The sequence below is a fragment of the Lepidothrix coronata genome, unplaced genomic scaffold (assembly GCF_001604755.1).
Source record: "Lepidothrix coronata isolate B3197 unplaced genomic scaffold, Lepidothrix_coronata-1.0 Scaffold26, whole genome shotgun sequence".
NCBI lineage: Eukaryota > Metazoa > Chordata > Aves > Passeriformes > Pipridae > Lepidothrix > Lepidothrix coronata.
The window spans coordinates 2,184,049-2,204,752 of NW_016690206.1; the positions used below are offsets into that span (position 1 = coordinate 2,184,049).

A 20,704-nucleotide genomic window follows, 5' to 3' on the forward strand; every position below is an offset into this window, starting at 1 on the left:
TTACTTAGAATTTCTTACAATTAAAAAAATCCGGACCAACCTCTCTCGATGGTGATTGTAAAAAGCCCCTGTGCCCAGATAACAAACTCCCTAGAGGCATCAGTCCCTGTAATGTGCTCCGCTTCTATCCTTGTGTAGCTCAGGCTGTTAAGAATGCTAACAAAGCTCCTACTGTCTGATAACATATATACAATACTATTTTTACAGTTTTATACAAATATTTAAAATGTTTTGACAGAATGTGTTCTGAGAACACTTAAGTGAATATGAAATGACTAAATGGGAATTCTTCAGATAGCATCAGAGCTGATATGCTGTATGTAGCACAAGAACATGCTCAAATACAGTAAATGGTATTTACAGTTTGTAAAATTATGAAGATGGCATTCAGAGACAATATACATCAATGTTTCACTGTTTTAGGAGGATAAAACTTTGTACCATTAATGATTTGGGGTTTTTTTCCTTATTTGTCTTTGAAAACACAGGCATATAAATCTAAATTTGTTAGCAGACCCTATAAAAATGAGTAGGTAAAAAGTACTACTTGCCTCTCAACTCACAAGAAATAAGATATATTATTTTGTCTATTTACCACAGTAAGGTACAAGAAAAGGTACATTATTGACCTTACCATCCTTTGATCTTTCTCTAAATTAATGAAATACTAAACACTGAATATTTTTTTGTTGTTGCAGAAATAAACCAAACTGATACTGAACCATCATCCTCAGAGGTCTGTTCTCCCACCCATGTATGCACATACCCTCTATTAACACTAATGAGAATTATCCATGCATATGGATGAGAGATCAGGCCCCTTAATTTGTTTAGATGAGACCAATTTTAATCAGTGTGAGCTAATGCGTAATTTTGCAGCATGCTTGTGTGGTTGGTGAGTCAACACCTTTGAGGGTTTCACTTCATATTCCAGGAGTGCCTGTGTAAGCTGAGAAATTTTTAAACAGAATAATGTCAGAATAATAGCTAGGAATATTATTCTTATGGTACTGGACCCTGGTGAGAAGAAGAGGATTCATAATGACATTGACTGACCTCACAAAAGCGAACCAGGACAGAGAGCAACTGTTGAATGCCAGAAACATGATTTTACATTAAAAGTACTTAAAGACATTGCTTAGGTCTCTTGTAAAAGATCATTGCTCTTGTTTATTAAACACAGGTCAGTAAACTTATCTTCCTGGTAAATCTTCAAAATTTGCATAACCTGTTAACTTCACAGCAACCTCATACTAAGTTCAGTAAACATGTTTATTCAAACAAAACAAGCATCAAGAAAAATTATTAAAATGCATTACACAAATAAAACTAAAACACACCATACAAGGTGAGACCTAAGACTTGCTCAGAGAGAAACTTATGATACTCTGACCCCCATTTGAAAATGAGTTTCAGTCTCAAAAACAAAAAGCCATTTTTATGTCAAATACACTGTCTTTCCCCTACTACATTTTTACTGTTAGTCATCTTCCTAACTCACTTACAGCAATCCCACTCCACAGAGATCAGGCTTTTTTTTGAGATGCATAACTGTGAAGACATTGCCTGTTTTCACAAATAAAAAGAACATATAGACAGATACATATAGAAGCTTTTTTTGTTTGTTTTTTTTTTGTTTTCTGAGAGAAAATACAAGACACCTCCCAAAATTGAAGATATGTACCTTTAGGTAAAGGACAAAAATCTGCACCTGTAAAAATGTACCTATAAAAGAGGTCTAGTGTAACCTTGTACTACATCCCACAATTAGCCAGTCTGAAACAGAGAGTCAACTAAAAATGTAGAAAAAGTTCTAAAAACATCCTCATGTGCCATTTTTTCTGCCTTATTCCCACAAAGATCAAAGAACTGTTCCTACTAAATTTGGCATGAGGCCAGCAATATCTAACCAGTAACTGACACAGATACACAATGCTGCAGTTTCAAGAGATGATATTTTTAGTCCAATGAGTGATGGAAAAGTGAGCCAACCATTTGGAAAGCTGCATTATTTCATTCTAATACATTGCATCACTCTCGGTGTCTCAGTGGGGAAGAGGAGAGAGGGAAATGGTCTAAACACACATGCAGACATAAACTCTATGCTGTGTACAGCACATAAATTTCCAAACACTTGGAGATTTGCAATTTCATATTAAGTCTGATGAGAATTTATTAAGGGAATCGTGAGCATGTGGCAAAAGGCACATTATAAAGGCAGTTAGATGGATTTCACAGGAGAGTGCATTTTCTTCTTACATATAAACATTTATAAATAAGTACTTATTTATTTATTCCAAACATATATCCACCAAAATCATAATAATGGTAGTGAGAAAGAGCAATACAGTATTGGGATGCCTTTTTTAACTTGCTAAAGAGTAAATGTTTTTAAGGTAGACAACACATTGCACCACTGATTTCTTCATGCGAAAATAGTTTTTGAAATTCAATACTGAGATTGACATTAAAATTTAAATGCAAGTACTAAGAGAAATTCCTCAGAGATATCTGTTTAGACTAATTAATTTAAAAACATATTGTAGAGTATGTATAGAGAAAAGAAAACTGGATAGTGGAGTTAAGAATTTGTATCAGAGGTGGTACTTGGTAAATTATTAGCACATAATTTTTACTACAGATATTTTCCAGAATTTAAAAAGTATTAAAATGTAAGATTGCTATAGAAGTTTTCTAAGTGAATCATATTTTGTTGCTACCTGAATTTATGTAATATTTATAAGATAAGGACTTATTTACATGATCTAAGTGTCTGAGGGACAAGCAAACTGTAGTGCGTAGTTACTGAAAGGAATCCATAGCTTATGTTAACTGGAATAAAGAACTCAAACTGTAAAATATTAACAAACTGATTCCAGTTGTATATCATAATACATATTTGGGAAGTTATAAAAACTCTACCTCAGACAATCCCCAAATAAAATCTATGCACAAATGAATTAACATCATGGTCTCAAAGCAGTCTCTAATATCATTTTCTTCTCTTCCCCAGGCCAATTTATGTTCCACATCAAATTTAGCACATCTGCACAGCATTTAAGCAACCTTCCCAAGCTAGAAGTGTAGTATCCAAGATACAAACTGCTGTATTTGAAATTAATCTTCAAATTGTATTTATTTATATAGTACCTCTGGAGTCAATGACAGAACTCTTATCATGTTTATTTCTCTGTACAATTAAAACAGAATTTCAATAAACCATATCAAAATGAAAGGATTTTGGCATGAAAAGTTCACTGCCAGCAACAACTCATAGATTAAATAACCTAATCTTTCTAGCACCTAAATAATTCACAAGGTGAATTACTTTACCATCCTCATTTAGTTGAGTTACTGGAGGATTTAGCACTATTGAAAGGTAAAAACTAAGTTCCTATTCCGGTCTGCAGAAATAGAGGCAGAAAAAAACATCCAAGACAACTTTCATTGTTTGCTGGTTGATGTGTAATCACAGACATATTAAACAGAAAATTCTACACACAGAACTGTATATTTTCTTTCCAGTGTGCACCTGTATTATGTAGACCCGTTAAGAGAGAAAGATGTCACTAAATTTCCTTTCCCCAGCATTGTATATTTGCTATAGAATAAATGTAAAAGATGGTACTCTACTGTAGAGAGGGAAATTTGAATAGAGTACAATAATTATTGATGAAAAAAAATAACAAAAAATTTAAAATTGTCCCTTTCTAAAGAACTTGTTTTAGATTATCCTCTATTGCTTCAAATGAAGTATTCAAATGTATTTTCCCGTTTATACCTTTTGAAAGCTACCATCAAGGAGGTCTTCAACCAGTCATTAAATTATTGTTTTCTAAATCTTTAAGAACATTTTTAGGTTGCATCCACTTTTTTTTTTTAATTCATGTTGTAACAACTACTTAAAAAATTTTATTACAAAAATATACATGGGTAATAATCTATGAATATTATTTATAGTTTCCTGTCCATCTGTTTTATTTACACTAGTCTCTACATGATTTACAGTCATGACCATCCCCATTTAATTTAGCCATAATTGCATAAAAAATTATAAGGCAATAAAAGTAGCGCAGTAGCTTGATGAAAATAAAAATAAATTGAATAAATTAAATTTTAACTAAGTGAAAAAAGTTCTTTTGGTTACAGTTCAACTGTGTATCTTAAAATAACAGTGGGAGAAGCTTAATGAGAAAAAATACTGAGAGGAAAACTCTCCACAGAGAACTGACATGGAGGCAAAACTAATTTTTGTAAATTCTGTGAAGAGACTTATTCCTCTTCCATCAATTTCTATAAATGCCTTAATCACTATAACTTAGATAGATCAATTAAATGTACATGGAAAGAATTGACTGAGCAGCTCTCATGCAGTTCCCATACTTGATTCAAAGGACACATCCTACACATCTAGCTTGCTTGCTTTCTTTTTTTCTTTCTTTTTCTTTCTTTCTTCTTTCTTTCTTTCTTTCTTTCTTTCTTTCTCTCTCTCTCTCTTTCTCTGTTCCTTCCTTCCTTCCTTCCTTCCTTGAAAAACTAATTTAAAATTAAGGTAAGGACTTTGCCTTTAGGAAGCCTTTAGGAAGCACCTCTACAAAAATCAACATCTGATGAAGTTTAAAGTAGGGCATGAAGGCCTGGGAAAGACTTGAGGGTCACAGAGATGCTATCACATGGCAGAGAACAATAGCACTTGCCAAAGCTAATGGAAAAAAAAACAGGTTAAACTCTTCTGTGTCCTGGATGCTTTACAACCATTTCCAGAAATCTATTACTGAGTAACTAATATGCCTCTCAAAAATAATAAACATATGAATTCATGTAACCAATGTACAGCTCACTCAGCCTTGTTGTACACTTGGGTTGACACATTTAGAATGGTCTTTAGTATACTGAGTTAAATTCAGTCAGACTGGCAAAAAATAACTGTCTGAATTGTTAGCCAAAATTTTGCGTGAAATTCTTCATATTCGTTGTCCATTTTCTAACTGCTCCTTTCCATAGCAAATAATGTAAAAGATCAGAAACAAGAACCATCTTTGATTTTACAGCTTTGTCCATTTTTGTCTTGAATTTTACAGATATTTTACACAGGTTAACTTTATGATAACCCTAGAGAAGAAAAAGATGAAAACAGTAAACAAAAAAGCACTGATGCAAAGAGATATATAGTACTTAGAGTTATGAAACAGACTTTAGAGAAGGTGCAGCTGCTCACCACCTTTTGGAGGCATGCTGCGATGGCACAAGACAGAAAATGAAGTCTGTTTAGACCTTTTTCTGTCAACAGAGAACATGCTTTTTTGAGAGCAGCTTTGAGTCAAAATATTGAACTGGAAAACTATCCAGCTCCATATCCTCCTCTGCTTTTTACTAGCAAATTATTTATGTGTGGCCAGCAGGACCAGGGCAGTGATTGTCCCTCTGTACTCAGCCGTGGTGAGGCTGCACATCAAGTACTGTGTCCAGTTCTGGACCCCTCACTATAAGATATTGAGGTGCTGGCATGTGCCCACAAAATGGCAACGAAGATGGGGTTGAAGCACAGGTTTGATGAGGAGCAGCTGAGGGAACTGCAGTTGTTTAACCTGGAGAAAAGGAGGCTCAGCGGGGACCTTATCCCTCTTTACAACTTTAAAGGAAGTTGTAGGGAGATGAGTTTCGGTCTCTTCTCCCAAGTGACGAGTGATAGGACAACAGGAAATGGCCTTAGGTTGCCTCAGAGAAGAGTTTGTTTGGCTATGAGCAAAGATTTCTTCAAGGCTTTTCAAGCGCTGAAACAGGCTGCTCAGGGAAGTTATAGAGTCATAATCCCTGGAGGTATTTAAAAGGCATATAGACATGGTTTTTTGGGCCATGGTTTGGTGATGGACTTGACAGTGTTAGGTTTACAGTTGAACTTGAAGATTTGAAAGGTCTTTTCCGACCTAAATGATTCTCTGATTCTGTCATTTCCACTGCCTTCAGTTCTTTATGCGTATCAGATGATGGAGAGCTTCAGAGCTTTGCTACTCATTTTCACCGGTTTTGGACAAAAATCTCATTAGTACTCTCAAATCTCACCATGATAGTTTAATGTTTTTTAAAGCCTGAAATGCAAATTAAATGCAAAATGAAACTCAGAGGATATACTTCAGGTAAACTGAAATGAAATAATTGTTGGTCTTTTTTTAAGAATGCTTTCATTCAATATTTTATCTACTTGATTATGTTTTGTCCCTTGAAATATGTCTTTGTTTGGACACAATACCTCTGACAATCATAATTTTAAAATTATGTTACAGAGCTGATGATTTGCAAGCTATCCATAGATATTCAAATGTTCACAAAATCGATTGTAATAGAAGCAATCTTTTTGTTGGTTAGATGTGTTGACTTATTTCAGAAAGCCCTGTATTTTGTGAATCTTCTTGCATGCACCAAAGAAAAATAAAAAGAACTCTCATTTAAGTACATATGCAAATGTTGTTCCTTTTCTTACTAGCTTATGTATTTTGTCTTGCTTTGGAAAGACATGCATATGTTCTTGTCTAGCTCTTCTACACAATGTACACTTCTGCTCAAAAGAAAATCTTTCAAATTCAGGTACTGAGAAAGTGAAACAGAAAATTGTACAACACTTGGCTAGCCTAGAAGTTTGGGTTCTACTCAGAGTTGGTCTCAGAGAACGTTGCCTGGACTCCAAGTGCTCAACACTATCTTCAGGCAGAGGCAACAGTGCAGTCAATAGTTTTCATAACAGCACATGCCCTCTTGACATCTCCGTTGTCCCCCTTTTCCCATTTTGAGATACCTCTCATAGAAACTCCCCATTAAGCTCTGGAAAGCTTTGAGTTCCTGAATTCTAAATCCAAAAGGCAGTTGGAAGAAATGATATGGCACTTCTCATACAGGAAAAAAAACTTTTTCTGTCCTTTTTTGTCTCTTTTTCAGATGAAGTATTCCAAAACTACACAGGCAATTGGTACTACATGTATCAGAAAGACAGAGACCTAATTTTGTCTCTTAACTTTTTCCTTATGGAAACCTAGAATTCTGTTCCCATTTCTTCTTTTTCACTATGTATCTTCCACTGCATGCTGCTCTTGTGGTTAAGTGGGAATCATTTTCTGGCTATCTGCGAGAACAAGTTTGAGCAGTGAGCATGGAAGTGACACAGTCATTTCATTAAAAATCTTACTCATCTCTTTCTCTCTCGTTCTCATCAAGAAGGAAGAACATCAGTCCTGACAGGAATTATTAGGACAGGAAGTTTCTGTTACATCAAACAAGGGAACATTATGGGACTTCAAGTTTAAAGGGTATGAAATTCAGAAAAGGACTTAAAGATGGGTAGTATAAAGACATATGGGTTGTACCTTGATTACTTTAATTTGTCTATTATTGTGACTACTAATTTTCTTTATAGAATTTCATATAAAAATAGAGGAAGAAGAATGCTAGTTTATTTGCCAATTTTATTAACACTGAATTTGTTTTTTTTTAATTAGGACGGGGGGAATCGTGAGCTGTAATTACTATTATGTTCAGTTTAGAATTCAAACAGAATCCTTATGAGCATGGGTAAGTTAGAACTAGCAATAGAAATTCTCTATTACTTATTCTGAAGTTAGAGTTACTTTAAGCAAATAGGAGGAGAAGCTAGAAACTGAAGAGATACTATGAATAATATTAATATTATTGTATTAATAATAACACAGTGAAAGTTATGGCCAAATATTAACAGAAGCAGAACAGAAACCATTTGATTTCAATATCAGTAAATTATTTATTCAAATTAATTACAGAAATGAACGCCTATAAGAACTGTGGAATAAACATATTTATGTCCAGTATGTTATTTTTATACAGCTCCTTGAAAGAAGCTAAAAAGGTCTCTTTCAGTAACAGCTTCGTATAATGAAATCAAGTCAAGTTATTAAAGTTGGTGCAGTTATAGCACTGCAGGTAGGAGGGAGAGTCTTCACTTCATGTATAGAAAGTTATAGAGTATAAAAAGAATTATCATTGTCCTTCATACTATGTCCAGAACTTGATTTTTGTATAAGCTAAAATAGTGCCTGCTTCCTTGTGTCTTATGAAATATAATACGTCTCAGAGAGAATAAGCATTGTAATTTTCTTCTACTGCAAAACTGGATTGATGCTCTCATGTCTGGCTTGCTTCTGTCCTGAAGGAGTCTGGAGAAAAAAAACTCAACTCAGTAAAGCAAAAGTCCAAAGAGAATCCTTGCTAGGGTATGGCTTAACAGGGTGACTGGTTTACATTTTCTTCATCCTAGCCTACTGGGTAAATCACCACCTGACTTCTACTATGTTTACTATTCACCTTCTATATTTTAATACAGGTTACATAAGAACCTCATGGCTACTGAACTTTAGTGTAGGACACTATAAAATAAGTTCCTTCTTAGTGGTCACACATTTTAGAATCTGAAGTAAATTGATATAAAATAGTCTACACCAATTAAAATAGCAGTATGTTGCTCTGCTGTGGTTAGTATAATTTTGTTTTTGCCAGGAAAATTATATTTTACATTAAAAGCTTTATGCTGTCTCTAACATTCTATGCTTTCTGCATCAATCTGTTGTTGTTTCAAGGTTATTAGTAGAAAAATTCAACTACAGAGAAATACAAGAAGACAATTGCCATAAACAAAGCACATGATACATTTAAATTTTCAGGAATCCATAGCTGTGTTTTTATGACTGTTATTTCTTCACAGCAGTGATTGTGACATTGATGAACAATAGCATGGAGTGAGATGCTGTTAAGATATGCTACAAAGAAAGATGCTCCTGTGTTCTTAAGACTTGGTTCTACTTTCTTTAGCTTTTGAAAGAGTATCAGATCTTCCTCCAGTACAACTGAAATCAATGACAGATGTTTCACTGCATCAAGATCTGATAATCTTTTTTACAGTATAATGTAAAATTAAATAGCTATTCTAAAGTCAGCACACTTTATAAAACTTAATTTAAGGATTTGTCCCAGCGAATGTGTCATTGACCTCAGTGTGAACAGCTTTTAGTGATGAGATATAAACAGCATGTCTACACACCTAGGCACATGACTTTTTATGGTTTCTTTCACTTATATGACAATAGGAATTCAATTTGAAGTAGCAGAAAATGCCAGTACCAGACAGATACCAACATTATCTGTTCTTATGGAAACTTATAACATTCTGGAACAGTCTCACTGAAATGACTTAATTCATTTGGTATGTTTGAGACATTATATATTATATGTATTGAGAGAAGAGTTTACATGCTGCATGCAGCTTCAAAATGTACTTTCAAACTGCAACTGCTAATGTAAACAAAGTGGTCTTTATAGAGAAAGTCCTGAAAGAAATGACAATTTGAATATAACAGAATAAAATTAGAAGAAAGGAATAATTTGGTTTTGGAAGTGATTTAAAGAAATACCATCTTACTTAAATGAAGCTGTCAGATTGAATGCTCTGTCTACTCTATTGTACTTCATTTGTTTTAGGTAAAAGTTAGTATTTTATTGCAAAGAACAATATAAAATACTTGAAACACATTGAACATAGGAGTCTGATTTTGAGACAAGCTCTGACTTGGCACAATTGTTACCTACAAATGTGGTATATATGTACATGTGTACATCACAGAAAATTGCACAAGTTGGGAAGAGGTGTTAGATAAAGAGTTATCGTAGCCTGGTTTACAAGAGACTGAGGCTTTACCATTATTTTAGCAAGTAGGCTGGAACAGCAGCAAAGGAAACACTATCTCCCTCTGTGATTAGAGGATCATAGGTTTGCTACTTTCAGGCCCCTGGAGTTTCAACAGAGTTGAGCTAGTCTTACAGGCACCCTATGGTCAGTCGTCTACAAGATTATAGATTAGGCATTTTAAAATCTTGTTCTTATTATAGGCAAATGTCAAATCATCTCCAAAAAAATCGTTACTCACTTTTATCATGTTTCCTGCATTAGCAAACGATAGGATGGGAAATGAAGAAAAAATTATATTATTTCTAGTTCTTATTGCCTGAATACTTCACTATGTTAGAGGTGTCTGCAGACCCAATAAGCAAGAATCAGTTTTCAGAAATAACTTAATATTCTATGATCACAGTAACAGCTTCCACTCTCCTTTTATTCCATGCAGTTAAGGGAGCTAAACAAAAGAGAGAGGAAGTATTTCCTTTGCTTACTTATAGACTGAAATATTTGCTTTTAAAATCCTTCACAACAAGCCCAAGTAAAAGTATGTAGTCTGATCATCTGATGTTCAGCTACTCTTTGTCTTCATGGGATGACTGTGAACATCATTTCTCAGGTGCTGTTTCCCTGCATTCAGGAGTCCATTTTGACCCCAAAAACATTAACCCAGCCAGGTTGCATTTCTTTCTGTACTGTCATGTAGGATGTACTCTACACAAAATAAGGAACATTGACCTTGAAAGGAAAGGCGCGAGTGGGGCAGGAAATAATAAATCCCACAACCAAACCCATTCAACAGCCCAGACCAAGATCTAAGCTCTGTCAAAATGATTTCTTATTCCATTTTACTGAAGCAGTGCCATGCTTTATCACTTCTGAGTTCATGTCTTACAGCTGAGGCAGCCCACTTGAATTGGCAAGTTGTTTAGTTACAGTATACACATGCTATTCACATTGTCAATATGATTTAAAAGAAAAGAATATTTTGCAGGTGAAATACAGCCACAACTGCAACAGGAAGCTGAAATCTAAAGCACTAAAGCACATGTAATTAATTGTTGTGAGTCTTACTATGCTCCTTCTCTTCTCCATTTACAGAAACACTATCGTCAGACTTGTGGCACTGGTGACTCACTGGTGGAGGTGGCAACATTGGATCTTCCAGGAGCTTCTACTGACTTCTCACTAACAGAAGTAAAATTGATTAGCTAATCTCAACTAAATATAATGTACTACTACTTTCTGTTTCATTACAACACTGCACACACAATTATACATAAATTGCAATATAGTGTTTAAAACTGCTGAATTAGTCTTGTGACTATATGGATGTTGAAACACCTAAATTAATTGTGAGCATAAAAAAGATGTTTTCTAAGTCGCCAAAGTCCTCCATTTTACAACCGTTAAAATTTGCGCTTCATTACACCTGTTCAGAAGTAGTTGTGTTTATTTATAGATATTTTTATAGAAGTAGGTTGAGTTCCTTGGCTTCTGTGGTCCAGTCAGACTCCTGCTTTAGTAGAATAGATCAAGTATTGCCATATGAGCATAGATTTTTTTTTTTAAAGCAAAAGGCTCTGTATTAAAGTGCAAACCATACCTTAAAATAGCTCTTTGTTCAAACAGCAAGGAAATCAAAACCTTTCTCTTCTTGTAGTTTTCAGATCAGGAAACCTGGATCCAGAATTCTTGAAATGCCCTGCAACTCGGTTTAATTTTATTTTAACATAATTGAAAATTCTTGTGAAGGTAATCTTGAAAGTTGAGCTAATTTTCTATTACACTGCAGTACAGTACCAAACTCTATGCATTTAATGTAAATTAACAACATTATCAGACTACAATGAATCTAAACACTCCTCCATCTGTACTTTGTGATATGTGAATAAATAAAAACTTGAAAGTCATGTAAATGAAGTCACTGACAAAAGATCCATAACATTCAGAACTAGGTCATAAGTGAATGCATTAGTGTTCAATACAATTCCATCTTAGGTTTTAATGCTCACTCTCTTCTTTTGTTCTTGCTGACAATTGATTATCTTTCAGTAAAGTTTACACGTTACCATTAAATGTTAATAATGCATAAATATTAAACACACCATTGTAAAGTCAGAAACACTATTAAAATCCTCAATCTGTAGGTGATACTAGAAATTACTAAAATCAGTATCAGTAGTCAGAATCATAAAAATCCTATCTTTCTGGAATTGATAGCAATAAACAATGGGAAAGGTACAACAGATATTTAATATGGCCACATCTTCCTATAAAAGTGGTGTTAAGAAAGAAAAGATAGCACTTTTTAAATAAGACATTCCTCTTAATATTTCACTATTTTCTATCCTTCTATCTCAAGGTAGGCCAGTCTTCGCGAGTGAAGATTTGGGAAAGGTCATTAACCCTTCGAGCCTGCACAGTGGATTTTTTAGGTGAGACACAGCGTGCGCTGAACTCAGCCCACCCTTTAATCCTGAGGTTCATCTGCCAGGGCCGAGCAAGCTTGGACAGTGGCAGTGAGGGTCTCAGAACGTAGGTTTGTTTAGAGTGACCTTCTCTTAGATGGATTGCCACACAGGGCTGACGAGCTCCATCTGCCCGGGGGGCTGGGAATCGAACCCGGGTCGCAGCAGTGAAAGTGCTGCACCCTAACATCTTAAGGCTCTGCATATTCTGCTCTAACATCTTAAGGTTCTGCATATTCTGAACATCTTAGTTATATTTTTTTCTCTGGTCTGCTCAAGAAAAAAACCTGAAACTAACCCTCTGAAACACTGATGAGCAGAAATATCACTGTCAGATTCCCCACTGCTGATCCCTGTCAGGCAGGACATTGTTTAAAAAGCAGGCGAAGAGTTAAATGTGCATAATTGATCTAGATTTCAGTCCCACTAGGTGACAATAGCTGGCTAAAGTATACATGTGCGAAAAGCTTTACACCCTCCCAAGGGTGCTAAATCATTGTGTTGGCTCAAATTCGTTTTTTAAGAGCTTTGTTGACTTCACAGCTGGTGAGTTGACACTTTCCATCACTCTACCACTTGGCAACAGATGCCTCTTACTTATGCACAGATGCTGAGTATCCCCCCAACCCTAACATTAGCCTTGTGTTTTGAACTAATTGGGCCAACATAGTTGTAATTAAGATTTGAATAATTAGAAAACTAACATGATTACTTTCACAATTAATCCTTATATTGTACCATTATATCCTCTTTTGGGCTATCCTGCAAAACTCTCATTTCTTTGGGTCCTGTAAATGCATTAGCCTTCTAAACATTGGAATAAAAAAGTATTTTGGAGATAACATTAATGACGTTTTAAAGGGCTGGTTTCACCCTGATTTTAGAGAGTTATAGTGTACAATTAGACTAGTATTTCCTTTCATTCCATTTGCCCTATATATGGATCCCTTTACAACAACCACACAGGAAAAAAAGAAAAAAAAAATAAACACAAGGATGAAAAAAAGATTTTTAAGAAACTTTTTTCTTATGTGAACATAGATGGATTCAGTGTAATATAAAAGATCTTTAAGATGAGCTGATTTGACTTGGTGTCTGGTTTAAAATTGATGCTGAGGAGTAACTGTTAAGCAAAGGAATATAGCTGAGGGGAAAGAAAGAGTCTTTTAAGCAGGAAGTCCGTCCTAGGGAAATGATAACATTAGTACTTGCAAAGAATAGCAGATAGTCTGATTTTAGAGAAAAGAAATAACTGGAAATGAACAATTAAAAATTGAACGTGATTAGGAAATGTCTGTGCAGAGCTTGAGGGGTATATAACGTATGTAAAGACTGGATGAATATGTCAATATTTCATGTGTTGGGTATTAGAAACTAATTTTAAACAATGTTCAATCTGGCAGTAGTATGAAAAATTAAATGTTCATGTATGTACATGCTCACAGAAATGCCACCTTTTTTTCTCAGATGCATTTACTAACATATACATACAGTAGGAACTGTTTTATCTGCCAATAAAAGTCAAAACTAGTTAAATTTTAATTCTTTGGCATTAGAAAAACAGAATGATAGAGCAGAAACATTATAGCTGTACATGAATATTAATAAGAATCATAATTTAGAAAATGTATATGCTGTTTATAGAAAGTAAAAAATAAGTTTTTTCTTTGGGATTCTAGATAATCTACACAGTTCTTGGAACACTATAGGAAGCCTAGTATTTCTGAGTTAAAGAGATCAATCTTAAGGGTAAGAACATTTTTTCATATGATATATTAAGAAATAGCGCTAATCTCACATGTGTCAGAAAAAAAAGAAAAAATGGAATACATATTAACTGTTGTTTAATAAAGTACATCTAGTTATAGAGGGGAGATGGAATTTGTTGCAGACAGACTGTCTTGAACTAAAGATTTATCTTTGCTAGTCTCCTCCAGGTATTTAAAACATATTATACACACAGATATCCAAACTTGCTTTAAAGGGTATTTCAGGAATGCATTTACCAGGGAAAGCAAAGAAACAGGAGCAAGTGGTTCAGGACAATGAGCAAAGGTTGTAATTACTGTTTACTATTGCTATTGAAAATAAATATACTGCTTCCATATTCAAGAAGATATATAATCTCAATCCCTCTTGCCCCACCAATCTCTTAAACCGAAGTACTAGTGCTTCTTCTTATGGCCATGATAATCCCCAGGGTTAATATCTGACATTATGGCAATTTGTGATCACAAGCCAATCTCTTGTAAAAGTTTGCGTTTGGTCTTGAGACAGTGACTCATTATTTCCTTAGGCACAGGAAAGGGAATGTGATGTTAAGGACCTGTGAAGGGAAACATGACTCCCAGAAAGAAGTTATACTAGTCCACTACCCTTGGTTCGCTAGGTGGAGATAAAATGAAAAAAGGAAACGGTCTCCTGACCTTTATGTTGGGCAGATGGAGTACTTTCCAAAAGCTGGGAACAGAAGCCTCTTTGTGGGCAACATGGGTGAGGAAAAGGAGACAAACCAAGTTCGTCTTTTTTTTTTTTTCCTCTTTATTTAAAGGCAAAGGAATATTGGCAGAGAACAAAACTAATTTCAGCAAACTTCAATTTGTCCAGGATAAAAAGCTCAACAACTGTTGATAGCATCACAGAAGGCATTACAGAAGTAATTATGTCCTCACCTTGTCTCAAAAACTTAGAGCTGCTGCACTGTCCCACATAGGGCACTTTGGTTTAATGACCAAAGAAAGAACTTGTCTATTACTCAGCATCCTGGCCACTGAATGACACTTCAACCCCAGACACAGCAGTACAGTACAAATCAAGATTTAATATCTCTGAAACTTTGGCTTTGTTTAGACATTCCATGAAACTTCAAAGCTCTCCTGAGTGCTTATCAAACCTACCTGCTCAGTTAGACTCCCTAATTCTATCAATCATATCCAGTGTACTTCACAGTCACAGCCTGATCCAGTTCCTGATGAAGTAATAGAAGGTTAAATTGATCCTCCATCCAGGTTTGACTCATCTCAAATTTTTTTTGCCTCCTCTGTAAAACAGGTTTTGCCAGATACTTCTGTTGCTGTAGGGGTTTTAACTGCGAGGTAGTGTACTGAGCAGACTTCAAAACTTTCTTCCATTGTGTGGCTGGTAAACATAATATCCATTTTAATGAAATTAAAGTTAGGTTATAGCTTAACCACAGCAGGGGTGCTTTCACAATACCTTCCATAAAACATAGTTTAATGCGTCAAAGAGGGATGAATAAGATTATCCAATTGTAAATCTCTTGACAATGATTATCAAATAACATTTGGTTTCACAGAGAGCTTGAGAATTTTTACCATTTTAGAATATCAAATTCCAACATATATGAGATTATATACTCATGTAGAATTATAAAATGATATTTCAAATTATTACTTAGGATTAGTTTTCGTTCCCGTGGCTGTGTTTTCCTTCAATAACAGAGCTATAGATTTTTGCACAATAAAGAAAATAAGTATTATTCATTTAATTTGTATTTCTAATTATTTTCAGAATGAAAATAAAGATTTAAAATGTTTTAAATGTAATTATACGGAAGAAGAACTCAATATTAAAAAAAACCTGATGCGTCATTTGATATTTGCAAAGAAAATTAAAAATAGAACAATAATTTTGATTACTAATACTTCCTTTTTCTGACAGGAGATACTTCTCTATTTACTTGTATTATGTTTTGATTCCATCCTTCTCACAACATTTATCTGTGTTATGGTGCTCTCTGCCTTTTCAAATGTTTGCCTTCAGGGGTATTGATGCTACTAAAGAGCATCATATTTCGTAGATCTGCATTAAAAATCACTTCTTTTTCCTGACAAGCTATTTTAAAAATCACATTTATGCCTTATGAATTGCACTTTAAAAAATATATATCTACATATCCCATGAAAACTAAACTTATCTGACCCAAGTTTGTTTCTTTGCAAGAAGGGCAATTTTTTTCTGGGGACATTAGCAGTAAAGAGGTATGAAAGGGACATTTTCCAAAACAAATACTATTCTTTACTTTTACTGGGGAGAGGAAAATATCCTATCAAAAAATTTAGAAGAATGACCCCTAAAATGGCTTCTTTTATTATGGACATCAGTAATATCAGACCATTTTTTTCAAAATTAAAATCTGAAAACAAGAAGGGTGAGTAAATCACATAACACACATAGATATAACCTCCAGCACTTGTATGTTTTATAATTTTAGATGGCGTAAGACCTCTCCTTAATTAATCATTTTTGCACAAGACATACAGGCACAAAGTCAGAGGCAAAGAGTGAAAGAATGATACATGCTAAAGTATGCTTTGAAAGGCTAAGAAACTATTTCTTTACTATGGGATTTGTCCAAAGAAAACCTAAAGAACAACTGGTAGAAAGAGAAATGTCTGACGCACTTAAACACTGCATTCAAAAGGTTTTAGGTAGATCAGCTTAGGTTTTGGCTGGTACAACCTGCACTAATAGAAACAACTGAGATAAAGTGCATAGCAACCAGCTCTACCTCTTCTTTACCAAATAAATAAGATTATATACAGTTAGATTTATTAAATATTAGCTCTTAGGTAAAATCATCATCTGTCACTAGGTATGTGAACAACACGAACTGAGTTCATACCTTGACTGGAGAGAAGACATGCATTTATTTAGAAATAGCTGAGAGACCTTCCATTCAAGATAAAATTAAAACATAGCACCTTCCTATTTTTACCTATTTAGCATCCCTGGGCATGTATAACAAAAAGGACTGTATAGACATCAGGCAATGAGAAGAGATTGGTAATTCTGGTTTTTCAGCAGCCTCCTTCCAACCTCTCCACAGAACTGTAACAACATTTAGGAAGATAGTTAAGTGTGTGAGTTTTCTATTTAAAATATTCATGCTCTTTGATCACAAATAGGGCAAAAAAATGTCATACAGTTATTACAGAAAAAGTGAGTTGATTAAAAAAGAGTGACCTTTAGAAAACATTTGCAAAAAATGTCCATTGTTTGATGGAAGATAATGCTCCAGGGAGTCACAGGCAGAGTAAAAAATAATTATGCCAAATAAACAAACCCACCCAGTTTAAATAACAAGCTTGGAGAAAAATACTTCTACGAGTCCAAACAAACAAACAAATCAAAACCACCACCAAACAAACAAAAACCCACAAACAAACAAAATTGGCCACTTTCTACTATTTCCTCTCTTGTTTTGTTGGATTTTTTTAAAAATCTTTAATTATTAAAATCATCTAGTTGCTTGCCCTGATGGCTCTGCTCCATCCTGCCATACATAGTATCTTCTCTACACCCAGCCTAGCATTGCTCACATTCTTGGCTGCTGAACTCAAATATATCCTTAACAGATAAATTTTGGTTCTCAAGGTGAGAAAGAGTGACAGGTAATTGCTATGTGTTACATCTGATGAGTAATGCAGAGTGGGATTGAAGTCCATTGATGAACCTGAATATAGTTGCTTATGCAATCTGCACATGAGACAAAGGGCATTTCCATTCCAAATAATAATAAAAAAGGAGAGGAGAGAAACAAGATGAGGAGACATGAGGACAAATGCAGAAGAAAATTATGGTGTCTGAAAATTTTATTAGATTTATATGCAGTGAGGACCAAAAAATGGGATAGGAATCTTTATACTGAATCATGAAAACATCAGAGAGAGAAGTGCTACTCTTCAAAAAGCATTTTAATTAGCAAATTCCTTTGAGTGGTTTCCTTATTAGCACTTACCTTCTCAACACAACCTCTCAACCTCTGCATACATATGCACACTTTCAAATTGAAGCCAGGTATATCACATTTTATTTATTTATTTATTTGACACGTGCTCATTCAAGTAGCAGTTCAAAGGTGGAAAGGCCAAATTACCAAAAGATTTTGTTTACAGAAAATCTGAATCCCACTACCTAGGAGGTCAGACTTAAAAAACCCCCACCCAAACAAAAAAGGAACAACAATAAACTATTTGAATATGATATTATGAAACATCTGTATTGAGAGGACTGTTCATCACACAGTGATAGAAAAATAGGGACCTCTACTGAAAGGCACAGGGCTGGTTTTTTTCCTTCTTTTTCTTTTACTAGTGTAAATCAGGACTTCTGTAACACCTATTTAGAATTATAGTGAGATAGATCTACACTACATAGGTTTACTTATGCCCTAAACTATTACTAATTCTGTAGAAAAGGAATAAAAAGTGTTATTTGTGACAGGCAATGCAATGAATTTATATTCCATTTATCTTTTTTTAAGAGATATAGTTATCTATTTAAAATTATGGCAATCAAGTACCATGAATACTATTAATATTTTAGGGAGAACTAAAAAGACAGTTAACAAGCAAACATACAAGTTTCCCAAATGGTAGTCAAATGGCTTTTCATTTTTTTAATATAGTTATTACTCCAGTTAAATGAATGAAATATTGCTTGAACTTGAAGAGTTTTTATAGAAAGTTTGTTGCAACTAAATTTGAGGGAATTTGGTAGAATTTGGCAGAATGGGTTCATCATTAAATCCTTAGCAGAAGTATGGAGTAAAAGTCAGTTCAGACTGTCAGTTAAGATATACTAGTTTTTAGCTTTTCTTCATCCTACTAGTATTCTTAGAAATCTGTCATTAAATTTTACTATCTGGTATATTTGTTCCATTTAACAACATTGTTTTTATTTGCATCATTTTCTTTAAAAGGAAAAATGAACCATGGCATGGGGTCTTTTTTTTCCCTTTCAGATTATGTGTTAAACTAAATATAAATCAGATATGTGAAAGTGTGTAACATACACACAGAGTCAGTATGCCTGAGGACAGAATGCCAAGAAGGTGTTTCTTAATAAGTGTACTTTGTGATCTTCATAGTGGCTTTTAAGAGAGTTGTTTAAACTATCGTCTCAACTCCATATACAGAAATACTGCAGTGTATATATATATGTATATATATATATATATATATATATGTATGTATATAAAAGGTCCAAGGGGACTGAAGAACATAAGGGAATGATAAAGCAAGTCAGAATCTGGGTCACCAGTTCAAACCAAGTCCTGTGAATAGTGGTTGAACTGCATGAACAAACCAAAACCTTTGTGAACTGAATGAATGACCACAGACAAGTATTTGGCAAATGTGTGTCTGCATTTACAATTACATTTAGCACTTGCTGGCAGCTTTCAGAGAATAGCAGCCAAAAACCTACGTAAGCTTATAGACTCTAAATGACCTAGGTCAAAAAACTGGATTATGGGATCATTGCAGAAGCACATTGTTGATCAAGAAAAGTCAAAAGTCTTATCCGTTTTCTGGAAAAGGAGTGGATTTGAATACTTATGTACCTTCACTGGGGAAAAAAAATTAATTGCAACAATTAGACTAACTAAGTCACAATGGTGTTTTGTAGGTATATTTGTTGTGGCACTAAACCTGCATTATATGGGAAAACTGTTGTTTAAACATGTTTCAAAATGGCTTTTTGTGGTCTCCTTGCAAACAGGTTTCTTCTTCCCAACACCCCCCACAGCAACTGTTATCTCCCATGCAGGAATGTCCTGAGGAGATATCTGAGGTGTTCTCATTGGCCCCTTTTTACCCCTTCCTATTGGTTGTTAACCCCTTCCTGTGATTGGGTGTTCCTGTAAGCCCCTTGAGACTTCTAATTGGTTACTCTGTGAATCCTCCTAAACCCTATAAATGTAACATCCCCAACAATAAACTCGCTCTTGCCTCCTCTCCGCACCCGGTGTACTGTCTCTGTGCCGGCCATGGAGCCATGTAGGTGGGGAGAGGAGGGGAGGGCACCTGTCCCCTCCAGGCTCAGGGCCTGAAGAAACCCCTGATGCTGGAGTTCCCTTTCCCTATCCTTCAAGACGTCGGAATGATTCCTCAGATGGAAATGGAACTAGAACTAGGCCGCCCCATGCCATGGGGTGAAAAGGAATCCAGAATTTGTTGTGCTGGACAAAGTATTAGCACAGTCAATGAGTAAATACATGAATGAAAAGAATAATAAATCTAAATTAGGACCTAAATTTGGAAACTACTTATCCAAATCATGTGACCAAGTATTTATCATCAGTTTTGGAAATTGTTCTAAATTTACTGTAGTATGAAAGTTGACGGACAATATAATTGTGTTACCTTAATATACAACTTTTAAACTTAACGTGGGAGACGGCACTTTATTGTGAGTAAGGTACTTGCACATTTTCTTAGTTTGAATCTCAGAACTATACATTTCTTATGAATGTCTCCATAAAGTTTTCCAACCTGAGCTATGATTACAGGTCTGGGCCATTTAGCACAACACCACAGAGAGGACTTCAGCACCCACAGACCCGAAATCACACTCTGCTGGGACACAGGACAGTAAACATAGCTTACATCATACGTATGTCAGCCAATGCAGTCATTGCCTTATAAAATATTGACAGCTAAGACATCTGCAACAGAAAGATGCCCCGTCAGCTTAGAACTGTCTGGTTCATTAACAAGTCTGATCCTTTCAGGAT

At 34.8% G+C, this 20,704-nt stretch overlaps 1 protein-coding gene across 1 annotated transcript in view; it reads right to left on the bottom strand.

Annotated features, from left to right (window-relative positions):
• CDH12 (cadherin 12) overlaps window positions 1–20,704 on the bottom strand; it is a 529,677-nt gene that overhangs the window by 194,742 nt on the left and 314,231 nt on the right. The gene's annotated exons all lie outside the window — the stretch shown is intronic.